This window comes from Lycorma delicatula, chromosome 6, assembly GCF_047948215.1.
Source record: "Lycorma delicatula isolate Av1 chromosome 6, ASM4794821v1, whole genome shotgun sequence".
NCBI lineage: Eukaryota > Metazoa > Arthropoda > Insecta > Hemiptera > Fulgoridae > Lycorma > Lycorma delicatula.
The window spans coordinates 127,156,461-127,172,310 of NC_134460.1; the positions used below are offsets into that span (position 1 = coordinate 127,156,461).

General features: G+C 28.8%; 1 long non-coding RNA gene across 2 annotated transcripts in view; it reads right to left on the reverse strand.

The window, feature by feature from the left end:
• The window catches only part of LOC142326212 (uncharacterized), a 148,669-nt gene that overhangs the window by 29,994 nt on the left and 102,825 nt on the right, over nucleotides 1–15,850 (reverse strand). Inside the window, exon 5 of one of the 2 annotated variants that reach the window (XR_012756728.1) lies at nucleotides 2,939–3,157. The exons of the other annotated variant lie outside the window; for it this stretch is intronic. This is a non-coding gene — a long non-coding RNA (uncharacterized LOC142326212). Of the gene's footprint in view, nucleotides 1–2,938; nucleotides 3,158–15,850 lie in introns of those variants that run through there. 2 annotated transcript variants of the gene reach the window in all.

The window sequence follows — 15,850 nt, forward strand, 5'->3', positions numbered from 1 at the left end:
AAAAAACAGTACTTGTAACATTGGAAACGACCGAATTCATTCGAAAATAGTCAGTACGCTGTAAGAATACAGCATATTGACATATTAAGAACGTAAGGAAAATAAAAAAAGGAAATGGAAAATAAAATGAAAAAATATAATACAAATAATCAGTGTAGTCTCTGTAATAAACGGCCGCCATTTTCATATATTTCACTCAAAAGTAATGAAAGCATTTCTGGAATTTACCATCATTAAAGACCTACATAACAGTAGTTATTTACAAATATTAAAGCCTTCAGTAATAATTTATAAGCCTGTAACAGTAGAAGATACTTTACTAGTTAGAAAATTTTATTTTCTTTAAACATCACCTTGTTTATTTAAACGATTAATAGTTTTTCTGTAAAAAGCATTGTAATTTTACATACTTTTTAAAACTAAATTAAGATTTTTTAGTATCTTATATATTTTATCAACTTTTCGAAGAAAGGTATGGTATTAATTTTGGTCGCATGGTGAGGGTGGGGCGTGAAAATTAATTTTTTTTAAGTTTTGAGGAATGAGGAAGACGAAAATATCATTTACTTAAAATCGGGTTAGATCTATTTATAAAATTTGTGGCTCTAATATCTCCAAAACTACATCAATTTTATTGAAATTTAGATTTCAATAAAAGTGATGATCGAGTTTAATTCGTTTTTAATTTTATTTCTAATTGTAATGCTTTTTTGACGTGTAACTATTTTTATGATCAAAAAATCTTTTTTCTCCCCTTTTGATTGCAATCGACGACCAAAAGTGTCCAAATAACCCCCAAAAAATGGATTTTAGACTTTTAAATAATACAATATTTTACATGCTTTTATAATATGCGCAGAATATTTTACCGAATTTTCGAAGAAAAGTGTGGTATTGCGCAAGAATTTTTTTTAAAATGAACTAAATGATTATTAAAGATAAAATAAGGAAAACCTGTTGTAATAAATGTTTAAAACAATTTTTTTTATTGAATTTTTTATATATTCATTTTAAATATTTATTTAAAAGTGCAGTTTTCAAAAATATACAATAAATATCTTTTTAAATTTTTGGAGAAGGGGAGAAATTGGGGAATTTTTTTTTAATACTGCATGCACGTAGCATGCATGTAATGAGCTTAATATAAAGTGGGGTTATGTTTGCAAAATTTTGTGAAAATTGATCCCAAAGAAATTATTTACCTCGCCCTCTGGAGATATTTACCCCAAACGTTTACCAACAAATTTCATCAAAATCGATTTATCCAGTCAAAAATGATTAAGCTTAAAACACGCCAACCCACGTACACTACGTACGAACATTACTTCTCACCATTATTTTGTTTTTGGGGTGCCTGAGTCATGAAACGTCGAGAAATGAAAAAAAACCCATATCCCATTTTTTGACTGATTACCATACTTTCATTCTTGCATCATAGCTATATGTAACGTAATGTAATGTAATAAAAAATTAATATACAAACGAAAAAATAGTCACAAACTGTAAAAATACCTTTTTAAACAAATCACTTTTTCCAGAATGAATTGCATCAAGTATTTCTAAGTATTACTAAATAATTATTATTAAGACAAAAATATTTTAGTATTTTACCTTCGTTCATTTTTTAAAATTATATTTATAGAGTTTTCGAAGAAAGCACGGTATTACTTTCGGTCGCATGGTGGGATTGGGAAGTGAAATTAAATCTTTAGAGGTATGAGGAGTACGAAAATATCACTTAGATGTAATTTCCACACACACACACACACACACACACACACATATATATATATATATACATATATATATATATAAATTATTTCATCAAATTACTGTTACAATAATTTAATTTTCTTATAAACAAAAAAATATATTTTAATAAATAGAATTAGATTGATTACACCTGTTTAGTTTTCTCATTTAATTTATGTTTTGTGTATTTCTTGCTTAAAAGAATATACATAAATAAACAATAAGTAATTAAACAAAAAAATATTATACAAAATAAAAAAAGAAAAGCGCAGAACTGCGGAAGAATTAAAAAAAATAAATTACCTAATATATGGAGCGATATACAATATTTTAAAAATTTTATAAGTTTTTAAAATCCTGTGAGACATTTTCATTATTTAAAAATAAATTATACCTTACTTGGACGTATTAAAATTTAATAAACGTAATTTATTTGTGTAATCGATAATCACACAAATAAATATATGCTAGCGGCATATTATTTTTTTTTTTATGGTACTGTAATTTTTGATTTTGTTTGAAAGAAGTGGATCTAATATAGATAAGTATAGAAATACATTTTGTTAAAATAAGAAGAAAAAATCACTTAGAAGTTGGAAAAAAAAATTTATAAATTAAAATTTAAGAAATGATGGCAATATTCATCGAATTCCGTGATATTTTATAACTATTATAATACGTCTAAAAAGATAAATCTTCATTAAAAATGTAATATCGATAAATATGAATAGGTTTTATTTTTAATTCATTTAATTTAATTAACAATTATATCATTTATTATATATATATATATATATATATATATAGTACATTTGCTCACCAGATTATGAATAAAGTACGATAATGATTTTTCCATTCATTATAATAATAATAAACATTATCATCTAAGTCTACCATTAATAATTTATAAGAGTTTTATTTTTTATTTCCTTTTTATTAAACAACTAAAAAATTCATGAATAAAAAAAGGCGGAATTCATTAAATTTAATTCAAATCCCAATTTTTTACATTCCTTATACACCGAAAATAAAAAAGAAAAATCGTTTTTTATTAAAATTTTAAAATTTTTCTACATTATTGTACTAAAATAAAAATTCTATATATAAATTAATACAATAAATATTCTATATATAAATAAATATTGTAACAAAATGATTAAAATAAAATAGGAACAACGAATAATTTAGCGATAAATTTTCAAACAGATTTTGCTAGTACACTATTTACAACTAAAAAGTATTTTTTTCAGACAGATTAATGTCTTTTTTACACATTTTCTTGATATTTAGAAGTGTAATCGTTCACACTGTCCATCAATTTGGGATCCTGATTATAAACTTTAAGAGCATCAACGCCTCATATCAGAAATTAAGAATTTTAATCCAGCCAATACAGTCATTAACCCTATAAACATTAAAAAAAAAACAAATAGAAATGTCTTGTTTTAAATTCCCAACGTTTTTTTTAGTTCCCAACGTTTATTAATACAAAAAAAGATCAAAAAAATGAAAAGATGATTTTTGACAACTACCCTATTTACAAGATTACCCTATTTACTGTTCTTTTTTTAATACACACTACATATGTATACAAGAAAAGTGAATGTTCTTAAGATGATAATCCTATTTTGGTGAAGAAAAAGTTAAATGATTTTAAAATCTTATCTTAGTCAACGGAAAAAGCGAAAAGTACACAAAATAGAGTTAAATTTTATAAATATATTCCTCTAAATGTAATATTCTTGGGATATTTTTTCCCCTTACTCTAACTAAAAAGATTAATAATAAAGGGATGGTGCCACAAAACGGGCAAGACCCTTGTGGACACCTAATCTTTCATCTTTTACAAATCATATAAATTAAGTATAATTAAGTTAAGTAATAAATATTAAATTGTATTATAAAACAATATTAAATTAAGTATGATTAAATTAAGTAATATTATAATTAGTATTAGGATTACTCCATTAATTATTAATTTTGTAAAAGTGAAAGAAATAAAAAAGTAAAGAAAAAAAAAATTTTTTCATAGAAATTTTTTAACCACAACTTTAATTAAATTATTACAAAAATAATAATCAAACTATATGAAAAAGAATTTATCGGCTAAATTTCGTTCAAGAACTTCTAAGCACAGTTACATGTAAAAAACTCACAGGTTTTTTTTTACAATGGTTAGATACTGGAAAATAATAGATAAAACACATAAATTTGTTCTTTTTATAAAAAAAATAGATTATTTTAGTCACGCTATATATAAACGAACGATCGAGTAAAAAGAATAAAAAATAAATAAATAAATTTACGCATGGCGGTACAGATTCATATAAGTGTAGCCAATAGCAGCTTCTGGTAAGATATATATACGAGGACATACATTACTGGTGTTATACGTTCTCTTAAAAATGTAACAGCGCAACAGCACAAGATAACAGATATTAATTGCAACAGATTTTATTTAAAATCTAAATACAAGCTACTCTTTTTTATTATTCAATGAAACAGAAAAGGTGTTTCCACAAAGTAATTACTAAATAACATTCGTCAAGATAAATCAGTAGTAAAATATTATAAACATTAATCAATTATTAAATTATAAGCGATCAACTAAAGTTAACAATTTAGACCTATACATTTAAGATATTTGAGATTAAAAAAAAATCTCGAAATTATAATAGGATTAATGGATGTAAATAAGGTCTAATAACTGTAAATAATGTCTCGTTCTTGCAAGGTAAACATAATTTAAGTCGCTCACGGGAATTTTTTTCAGTACAAATCTATTAAAATATTGCGTAACTTTTACAAAAACAAAAATTACTTTTTCACTACAAAAAATCCGTTTCGGCACGCCGGAATACGGAAGTAGATTTCACCGGTGCTAAGTAGGGGGTAAAAAAAAGTCTACCTTAAAAAGTTAAACAAAACTTCAAATCTATTCAATATGACAATGGTTGCATGTGACAAAAAGTTTCACGTGTTTAGCATACGGCAAGACCCATCTACAATTACAGCAACATTTAAGTCATCCCTTGCCGTAAGGGTTGGTCACATCAAAAATTGTTTCAGACAAAAGTTTTAGGTAATGTTTAAAGGATTAACGTTAAACCGATTCGATACTGTGCTTATTAAGTTAGGTATGGTTTTTTGGTTTTTGAAACCTCATTTTTTCCACCCCCTGGGTCAATGGTTGGTGATATAAAAAAAACTTTACTTACTTAGATAAGTTTTAGGCCCTTATCGGAAGAACAGTAGTAACTTAAATGAATTCGATATTTTACTTAATAAAAAAGTTATAGAAATATTTTGCGAAAAACCATTTCCATTCCCACGGTCCGATTTTAGCCGTTAATGAACTCGACCGAAATTTTTTGTTGAGTTATTTTTAGGGAACAATTTGAAAGTGTTGGCGTAAAAGTACGGGAGTTATCGCGTCCACAAAAAGTATGAACTTTTTTGGACGGTGGTTTTGGAGTCTGGGGGATGTGAAACGCGAAGATATGTCAAAATGTTTCGGATGTCAGATCATGGTACCAATTACAATAGGTAGCTTTTTTATGAAATCTACCTAAAACTAAGCTAAATTTTGATCTTGCGACCGATTTTGGAACTACCTTCATACGTTTCTGAGTACTCTGACATAGGTTAATGCTTATTTTTTTTCTGTATAATTACAGACACATTTAGTTACATAACTTTAAAAAATTAAATATAATTATACAGTAAATATCGATTATATTTACTGTAATATACCAAGGGACCGACGATTTTAGATCACTACAACCGATAATCACAATAACCGATGTAGCTTAATGGTAATACGTTAATAAGCCATCTTCACTGGTATTGTAATACAGTAATAATTATTAAAAATAATTTATTTCCGCAAAAATATTATTAAAAAAAAGGTACTTACGTATTAACGCCACCGCAGCCAGCTTTATTTAAAAACAAAGTAGTCAATCGGATTTCGGTGGAAAATGGGCCGATATAAGAGTTTAACATAGATTCAAAACAGTCTCTTTATTAATTTTAATAAATGGTTATTTATTTTATAAATATTTAACCAAACTTAACCTACGCTCGCTTCGTTCGCTAACCTTGACTAATTAACAGGAGTGTTTTGATTATTTAAATAATAAATAATTGCAATAATTACTGAATATATTAAATAAATACTCAAAAAATTACGGTGTTAATTAATCAAGGTTAGCGAGCGTAGGTTAAGTTTGGTTAAATTATATTTATAAAATAAATAAATATAATAACCATTTATTAAAATTAATAAAGACTGTTCATTTTCTACCGAAATCCGATTGACTACTTCGTTTTTAAATAAAGCTGTAGGCTGCGGTGGTGGTAAGTACCAAAAAAAAACCTACACAATAATAAATACAAATACGGTAGAGTATAACAAGATAGAGAAATATTGTAAAAATTACTTTTTCTACAAAAAGTCGGTTATTTTGCTTTACATCATTATGTTGACTAGGTCGTAATTTTTTTAAATTCACAGAATTTGTTTCAAAATGTTTCCTAATTTTTTCACGGTTCTTCCATATTACCGATATTGTCAAATAACCTACGCCTAATTCTTGGGCCATGTCCTTATTAGTTTCGCTATTCTCTAACCTCCTGCTAATGTGCCTTTTCCTCTATCGTGAATGGTTTTCGCGAAGTTATAATTAAATCACTATTGAATGAATTACACAGGATACGTAAAATAAAATACTGTACCCTCACGATATGATACACCACAGCGAAAGATTAATAACAGCTGAATGTAACTACTTCAGTTTACAATAATCTGGTACACGAAGTTAAAAAAAGAACTACAGTACATATGTAAAAAAAGGAACCGTCAAAATATTTCTGCAACTACAATGTAGATATACTGTATACTACATTACTGATGAATCACTTCTGTCCGTCATTATACACGATAAAATGTTGAATTACAGAGAGAAAAAATAAGTCATAATAACCGATATGTCAATACGACCGATTTCATTATAAGCAATGTAATGGTGTAGTTATTTATACATTAACAGCATACCAGACTAACCAAGAGAGAAGTTTTTGATCATTATATTCGATATATCATTATATCCGATGTCACTACAAACGATATTTACTGTACGCAGGTAAAAAGGAAAAGGTGACTCATGTTAACAAAATATTTCTGTTGCTACAATGTAGATATACTACGTTACTGACGAGTCACTTCCGTCCGTCATTATAAGCGATAAAATGTTGCATTACAGTAGAAAAATGTCACAATATCCAATATCTCACTACAACCGATGTAATTATAAACAATATGGCCTACATACTAAATTTATGTATTAAAGAGCATACCATACCAATAAAGAGAACGTTTTTGGTCACTGTATCCGATATGTCATTATATCCGATGTCACTATAAACGATACTTACTGTATTGTGATTACAATCAAAGGGATATTTATTTACTGAACTACTCCAGAGAAGAGTATACAGTAATTAGGTTGCGTGTTTGTTTATACCCTTCTAACTTTATAAATTTCGTGCCATTTCCTCGAAATGTTGGGTTGTCGAATAAAATGCTTTGTAGAGTTTATAGGTGTATAATAGGAGTCCTAACGTTATAATTGAAAAAATAAAATAAAATAACATAAAAAAATAGCTAAAAATTATTTTTAAATGAATGTATTTTTTCTTAGAAAAAAATTATGAAAATGTACAATTTTAAATGTTCATCAATATACTAGTGAACCCGGCAATGCTTCGCTATTGGCAAAATGTTTACCACAATTCAAACTTTGCCAACAAAAAAAAAAAAAAAAAATGTATAAATAAATAACCTACTTTATATATCGAGAGATATCGTCTATATTTCTCAGTTACTATGTAACCCGCCGGGTTTGTCTAGTGGTGAACTCATAATCGCAAATCATCTGATTTCGAAGACGAGACTTCTAAGGTTCAAATCCTAGTAAAGGCCTTTATATGGATTCGAATAATAGATCGTGGATACCGACGTTCTGTGGTAGTTGGGTTCAATTAACCACAAATCTCGGGAATGGTCGACCTGATACTGTACAAGACTACACTCATACATATCATCCTCATTCATCCTCTGAAGTAATACCTTAGGGTGGTTCCGGGGGTTAAACAGAAAAAGAGAGTGATTAAGCGATTAAATATCATATTATTAAATATTATGGAACTAATAATATGTAACCATTCATGGGGAAAACTTATAATTAATTGTGAAATTTTCAGTGAAATCGGTTAAGTAGTTTTTCAGCTTATTAGAGTACACTGATAAGACAAACCTACGAAATTAAACTTTTATTACTTTTTTCTGTTTGGCTTCCGGAACCACCGTAAGCTATTACAAACTTTTATTACTTACCTTTATTTAACAGTTCTTATTTAGTACTCTTTAAGAAAAGCTGTCAAAATTTTAAAAAAAGTTTCAAATTTTATTTTCTTTAGCTATTGTTCCCGTGAAACCTTACTAAAATGCATCCCTAAAATGCTTGAGTAGGTCTCAAAAAACTATTCTGTAAGATAAAGAAGTCTACGTAAGAAATTATAAAAAAAATTACGAAGTTATATAATTTGCTTGAATTTTAATTTACTAAAATTTTTCGCTAAATGCTCCATAGACTAATAAATCAGAAGAAATAGTTTTTTGCCTAAATGAGTGTGGGATCTTAGTTCTCCATTTAATTGCTCTCCTAACGGCTTAAAATAAATCTTTACCAAACGGATAGCGGTTTTTGTGTACTATAAGTGAGTAAATATTAAAAACCAGTGTTTACTTCAAAAAGGTAAGTATTTCAGGTATAGTAAGATTAGTCAAAGCTAAGGTATACAAGTTCAAGACAGCAATCTAAAATAAGATTATTTTGAAAGTTTTATTAAAACAGGTTTTCATATTCGCCGGCCTCCGTGGCGCGAGTGGTAGGGTCTTGGCTTTTCATCCGGCCGGAGGTTAAAAAAAAGTTTTCATATTCATACGTAATTATGTAAAAAGGAAAAAAACACACTCAAATTCAAATAATGGACTAATATTATAATGTAAAAGGACTGAAATAATCGGGTTTTGCTTTAGTTTTGTATAAAATGCAAAGATAACAAGAAAATAGAACATATTTATGCGTTTTAAAAACAGAAAACAAAAATTATGTATACAGTATGTAAGTACAGATGCTACTAAAAAATTGTGACTCTCCTACCTCTGCAAATGCGAAATAAAATTGAAGTTCAATGATAGAAGTTCAAAAAGTTATTCACTAGATTGTAAAAATAAAACACTAATATAACATACAAACAAGAATAAAAACGTTTCATTGAGCGTCTCAATTGCTAATCGCTAATCGCGTAAGTAAATTTCCATTACAATAACAATAGTATTATATACTCGTATTTATTATCAATAGTGCGAAACTTTTGAGTGTTTGCTGGATGACAAATTCTAGTGAGGACGACCAAATTGATTTTATTAACAGTAAAATCCTAAAAGTCTTAATAGAAAGCTAATCTTGTCATAATTTAAAAACCTTTATTATGCTTACTACATTCCCGTTTAAATTGTAACATTACTTCTTGGGGCTGCCTCAAAACAGTTTTCAAAATATAAAAATAGGCTGTGAGATTGTTTGATGCCATAAAAATATGAAACATGTTGTCCGATATTTAGTAAAGTAAAACTTCATGTAATTTATATTTATGAATACGTAATTTTTGCTAAAAATAATATTATATAAGAATAATATTCGTAAAAAATAGCAATATTTATTTCTAGCATTATTAACAACAAAACTATTTTCGAACAACTCAATACAATACTTAGGCTTACGAGAAATAAAAGGGACTTATTATGTTTTCATTCCAGTTTGCATTACATTTCCGACCCGTTAAAAAAAAAATCTTCCAATAAGTTTACTTAAAACCATTTAAAAGGTTTTATTTTGCAGAAAAAAAAATATTACTCTTCCGGTTTTAAATAATATTAATTAAAAAATTTTTTAAAAATGCTGAATTTTCTGTTTTTCCATTTTATGTGTACATAGAAAAAGAGCTCCAAATCTTCTGAATTACGATTTAGTTTGCAGATTTTTTGAACTTAATATTTTAACGTTTTTAGTTTAATATAATTTAACGTGATATGTATTTTAAATAATTAATGTAAACTTCAATCACATTTATTTTTTATTTGATAATTGTACACTCTGTGATGCTGCACTGTGTAAAGTTTGACCATAATTTCCCTTGTTCCATGCAGACAAATAATGGGTCACATTTTTATTCATGTAATATAACACACCTATCCATGACCGAGGTAATTTATGTAATGTATCGATCAAAATGAAATATTTATTTATGTAAACTACTAAGATCTTTAGGAAATTTCTCGGTTTGACACAGAGATGGGGGAAGTTTCATCAAGTGACTACGATACTTTTCAAGTATTCCTTTAGAAGACGTAAAATTTCAGATGCATGCGTTTAATTGCTAGTTTGTGGTGACGTCAGTCACTGATTCAATAAAAGACCCCGTAAAAGGTTAGAAAAAATAATGAAGGAAGCTGCTGTTCAAAAGAACCATATATTGGGAAACCCTGAATTGAAAAAAAAATTATGGAATCATTTGCCAGACAATTTAGAAGCTTGCAGAGCTAAAGAAAGAGATTTCCTACCATCTCTAGAGATATATTTTAAAGAGGTTATTGAACAGTCTGACCCAGCTGTCATGGTCGATGTTGAATACAAACACGTGAATGACATTAACTTTGGTTGGCGAGCTTTACATCTTCTCGCTAGAAGATCTCATTACGTTTTTATTCACAGTAATAATCCAATTGATAAATTGCCAGATTTCTTAAAAATTATGATCAAGAAAATTGCTAAAGATAAACCTGTTACAAATTATTTAAAAATTAACTATAATATTTGAAAAAAAAAAAAATATATATATAATATAAAAAATATATATATAATATATATTATATAATATAAATTAAAAAAAACAGTTACTGATAAGCGGTTTTTTGTAAAAAAACTATATTTATATGTTTATTCTACCAATAGGCCATGCTTAACAAAACTATTATAGATTTAACCTCGATGGGTAAAACAAAAAGAATTAAGATTCCGCTTTTAAAGATTCTTTCCCTTCTTTTTCTACTGTAAAAATGTGTTCTGCTGAACTTAAACGACGGCAAAATCGTCCCAAACATCCACAATACCATATTAAATGATCGCCGGCTGAAGGTACGTGAGCTTGTTGACATCGCAAAGATCGTGATAGATCGCATCCACTACATTTTGCACAAAGTTTTGGGTACGAAAATCCTTTCTGCTCATTGGGCGCCGCGCCATATTTGTTAACAGTCGACAAAAAACGCAAACGACCGTACACTTCAAAAACCGTACACTTAAAAAGTCTAGACAAAAATGTCTAGACTTTTTAAACGCGATTCCGCTATATTTCTTAAACGTTTTATAATAATTAATGAAGTACGATATTTCCATTAGACTACATTACTATTACACCATTACTACTACAGAGACCAAATAGCCGTCTAAACAGAGATGGGGGAGGATAAAAGCGTGCTAAAAAAAGTGAAAACGGTTCAATCTGCAGGAAAAGGCACGGCTTCGGTTTTATGGAATTCTCGTGACTGGTGCTCATAGACTACCTGCAAAAATGCAGGGCCATCAGCCGAGGAGTACTGTACTTCACTGCTAGACCGATTGAAGGGTGCTATTCAGGCTAAACGTCCAGATCTGGCAAAAAATTAAGTGTTGTTTTGCCATACTCGTCTTCTGCATACTCGTCTCGGGATTTTACGGAAAAATTCTATGATCTACGCTTCGAATTGCTCCAACCAAATTGTATTTGACTCCCAGCGATTTCTTCTTCCAAATCCTGATGAAATGATTCGCTGAATGGAAAATTCACTTCAAATGATAAGTCAAAACTGTGGTAACCGTTTATTTTTCTGGGTTGGATAAATCCGCATTATACTTTAACAGTTGAGATAATATATTAAAGTTGAAAAGTTGTTGGTCTAACTGTAACAAATTGCAAGGAGACTACGGTAAAAAAAATCTGTTTCCTTTGTCTGGCCGAGAACTTTCCGAACGGCCCTCTTATCTACATTTTACTAAGAAGCTGTAAACATTTTGTGAATGTAACTTGTCAGAGATTCAAAATATCACCAAAGAAAAAAAATGATCCTTTATAATGGAGAAGACACTTTAAAAATGAATTCTTTTCTCAGATTTAACTAAACATTCTTATTTAAGTGACTTATAAATAGTTTGATTTAATATATTTTGACTTTTTTTACGTTTTTACTACCTTGTACGAAGTAAACAAAGTAATGTGATCGCGAAAAATTTCGGTTTTTCCGTTCAAAACGGAAATATCCATTTTGACTAGTTTTGGCGTGACATCTGTCGGCGCGACGTACATATGTATGTACGTATGTAACTCGGATAACTCAAAAATGATTAGCCGTAGAATGTTGAATTTTTGGATTTAGGACTGTTGTAACATCTAGTTGTGCACCACCCCTTTTGATAGCAATCGACAGGACCAAAAGTTTCTAAAAAAGTCCAAAATCCAAAAAAATTAGATTTTGGACTTTTTCTTATCTGCAGTAATAAGCCCTTATTGAGAGCTTTTCAACGATGTATCATAAGTTGCACTTATTTTCATTGGTTTCAGAGTTATAACCAAATAATAAAGGTTTAACTAATGGAATATTTAGCTCTTACAGGGGGAAGGCACGTCGGTTCGAATTCGACTTCATCTCCTTTATTTTAACTTAAATGTATTTATTTATTAATAATTATTTACCTCAGATTGTAAAAAAATTACAATAAATAATAATTTAATAATAACAATAAAAAAAATGAAAATAATTAGAAGTTATTAGAGAAATAAAATTTTATGTTCTTTTCATTTTAATTCAACAATTTTTACGGAGTTTAATTATTAATAAATCAGTACAAAATCAATATATTTAAATTAAAAAAAAAAAGTTAAAAAATATATTTGTAGGAGTATGTGAAGTCGGATTTAAACCGACGTGTGCGTGGTTATGGATCCGACACTTTCTCACTTACACCACTAACTACTTGAGCGACGTGAAACTAAACAGTATAAACTAATATAAAATGTTGATAAGGACATCACAAAAAAATGTATGCAATGTGGTGTCTACCACAATACAATTCTGTAACTGTCTACTTTATTACAAAATAGGAAGATCGTATCTCACTTTCAAATGAAATAAGTTTAAATGAAGTGCAGCAAAAGATATGTATATTTAATTTAATAGGGGTACAAGGAAGTCATGTGGTGTCTACATCAGACTATTTTATGAAAAAAATTCCTTCATCGTATATGAACGAAAATTTTGAAACAATAAAATTTTGTATTTAATCTCTGATCTTCATTAATTCAAAATGTTTCTTGATTTTCATTAATGAAATATCAAATTAAAATTGCCTGGTTTCTTAATATTCTTACTGATAATCATAAAACCATCTTTAATACAGTGATAAAAATCAGCGACTCAAAAAATTACTAAATAATCATTTACGACGTAAAATACAAACTTTCGGTTTAAGCCTTACTCGACAAAGTAAATTCACAGCAAAACGTATTCGCTTAGTTCACTGAATATGTTCACAAAAAAATAATTCATCATCAGGAGATGTGAATGATTTTTTAAAGGTGATTTAGACTTAACAAAACTTATCAGTTTTGTTAAGTTTCAAGTAACACCGGAACAAATAAATACGCAGTCATTCTAATTCGTATATTATTCATATACATGTAATTATATTTTACTTCCATTAATATATTAAAAATTTTCATTTACCACAAAATATTTTTAATATTACTTGTTTGGTGAAGGTTATTAAGTCGAGATAAGTCCCTAGTGTAGAAAAAAGCGGCGTGCCTCTTCAAGCCAATTTTTAAAAAAATCTTAAATTGAAAAAAAAATTTGGAAACTATTTTTTCATATCAACATATTTACTTTTATATGAAAAAGCTTATCTTTTCAATTATTCCTAATTTTTTAGATTTTTAAATCTTGTCTGAAAAAAATAAAAAATAAAAATTAATTAATCTATATTACATTAATCTAAAGTATTTTCAAATCACTATTATGTTTTGAAACACGTTAATACATTATACGTTATACCAGAAGCTGGATCGAGAATGAACTGGTCGTATCCACCGAGTTGAATAATTCGGCTGATATATATTATGCGACCGGATATCTAACCTCAGAATTAAAGGCAACAGCCTGGAGCTCAACGCCTGAGATCAAAAACGAAGGGCAAGGTGAAGCGGACACTATCCACGAGAAATAATGGATCTAATTTCAACCTAAACGTGGGTCAGGATGAAATGGCAATGTTATAGGAGAAGAAGTCTTTCAAGGAGGAGACGTTTAAAAATTACCTCAGTAATTTTTCATCTTCAAAAATATACAACCACTGTTTGTAAAAGGCTACGAGAAAATTTCAGCGGCCATCGCCTCAGTTCCCTCCACTAAAGAAGTCAGACGGGTCTTAGGCTAGAAGTGACAATGAGAAGGCCGTCCTTTTTGCTGGTGATTCGTGATCGGTCTTTCAGTCGCTTAAAATCTATAGTGCTGGTGAAGAGGAAATTTTGGACTTCTTAGACGGCCCGATTCCGATGAGTCTTCCCCGATTAAGCCTTTCTCATCTAGGGAAGTAATCGGAAAGGAACTGAACTCAAAGAGCTTTAACTTGGTTACCAATAAAATGTTTGTTGTGCTCTCATCTAAGGCCGTAATTTATATGATTTAACTATTAAAAGGTATCCTTCGAACGACGTATTATCAGAGGGACTCAAAATAGTGATGATACCTAAGCCGGGCAGATCAGTAGATGACGTGACCTTATTCTTAAACTACTTTTTAAATTCGTTTCGCAGAAACTATCTGTGAAGATACCAAAAATAATATCTTTTTAATAAAACAGCTATAAATATTTAAGAGAAACAAAATTATAAAGGAGATCGATAAGAATATGTCAAAAAAAAAAAACAAACAAAACTATTGAAAAGTTTTAATTTATTTTCTCGAAATTACGCTGTTCCATGACAGGTTATACAAACCATTTGAATTTTGTTCTTTAATTGTATCAACAAAAAAAATCCCTTTCGGCACGCCGGAAGCCGGAGTTAGATTTCAATGGTGCGAAGTAGGCGATAAAAATATTTCCACCTTAAAGCTAAGAAAAACTTCAAATTTAGTCAATACAATGGTTGCATGTGAAAAAGTTTCACATGTTTAACATACTAAAAGCCCCATCTTCTTACAATTTCAGCAAAATTTTGGTCATCCCTTGCCGTAAGGGTTGGTCAAATTAAAAATTGTTTCAGACAAAGGTTTTAGGTAATGTTTAGAGGACTAACGACCACTTTAAACCGATTCGATACTGTGCCTATTATAAATTATGATTTTTTTGGTTTTAGAAACCCAATTTTTTCCACCCTCTGAGCCAATGGTTGGTGATATAAAAAATCTTTACAAAGATAAGTTTTAGACGTTTATCCAAAGAATAGTAAGAACTTTAAACGAATTCGATATTTTACTTAATAAGAAAGTTATACAGTATTTCATTTTTTGGAAAAGCCCCCTTTTTTCCACCACCATGGTCCGATTTTAGCTGTTAACGAACTCGACCGAGATTTTGGGACAAGTTATTTTTAAGGAACAATTTGAAAGTGATTGGCGCAAAATTACGGCAGTTATCGTGTCAACAAGAAAGTGAAATATGTACAGGAAACAACTATTATGAACTAATATTCACTAAGGGAATAATATATATATGTGTATATAAAGTATAGAATTGACGGTGGTTTTGCGGTCTGGGGGATGTGAAACGCGAAGATATATCAAAATTTTCGGAAAGTCGAATCCGGTACCCATTACAGTAGGTAGCTTTCTTATAAAATATACCTAATATATTAAACAAATTCGATATTAAGTAATTTACATATTATAAAGACTAAAAACTTTAAATGAAATATTTTTGCTAAAGAAATGAAGATA